The sequence below is a fragment of the Alosa alosa genome, chromosome 4 (assembly GCF_017589495.1).
Source record: "Alosa alosa isolate M-15738 ecotype Scorff River chromosome 4, AALO_Geno_1.1, whole genome shotgun sequence".
NCBI classification, from domain to species: domain Eukaryota; kingdom Metazoa; phylum Chordata; class Actinopteri; order Clupeiformes; family Clupeidae; genus Alosa; species Alosa alosa.
Window position 1 is genome coordinate 4,654,378 of NC_063192.1, and position 794 is coordinate 4,655,171.

Sequence of the window (794 nt, forward strand, 5' to 3'; positions counted from 1 at the left end):
AGAACGTTCCAGAGGAACGGTAGGAGGCTGTGGGTTGATGTTACATGCTGCTCCCCAATGGTCCTGATGATGTCTGATGACCCTGATGATGTTAGAAGATACCCAATGTTCCTCAAGATGCCCAATGTTCCTCATGATGGCTGATGTTCTTCATGATGGCTGATGTTCCTCATGATGCCCAATGTTCCTCATGATGGCTGATGTTCCTCAAGATGCCCAATGTTCCTCACGATGCCCATTGTTCCTCATGATGGCTGATGTTCTTCATGATGGCTGATGTTCCTCATGATGCCCAATGTTCCTCATGATGGCTGATGTTCCTCATAATGGCTGATGTTCCTTATGATGGTTGATGTTCCTCATAATGGCTGATGTTCCTCATGATGGCTGATGTTCCTCATGATGCCGATCTATTAAATAAAATCAGAAATTATTAAAAATCAGAAATTTAATTTGCTTCTGCCTATCAACTCCTCAACACAATAGCCCATTTATTATTTCATTTAGTTTGTCCTCTATTCTGAGACCCAGCAACGAGGCCTAACATTTATTTTAATTAGCTGCACTTGATGGATCTGTGTGTATTATCGAGGCCTTGGTATTTTAATGTATATGTCTGTGGATAAACACTGGGAAATAAATAGGCTACTCTCTTTTTGAAAGTTCAGTTAAGATTTAAAGCATAGACTACTCTTGTTGGTTTATAAAAGGCTGTTGGTCTAGCATCTCTGCTTCCACTCAGTTAAAGGGCAACTTGACCTGTTCCAGTGACAATGGTGACGTTCCCCGCTCCC

At 41.7% G+C, this 794-nt stretch overlaps 1 long non-coding RNA gene across 1 annotated transcript in view; it reads right to left on the bottom strand.

Annotated features, from left to right (window-relative positions):
• Positions 1–231: 231 nt before the first annotated feature.
• LOC125293846 overlaps positions 232–794 on the bottom strand; it is a 25,474-nt gene continuing 24,911 nt past the window's right edge. Inside the window, exon 3 of the long non-coding RNA XR_007193446.1 lies at positions 232–410. This is a non-coding gene — a long non-coding RNA (uncharacterized LOC125293846). The remainder of the gene's footprint in view (positions 411–794) is intronic.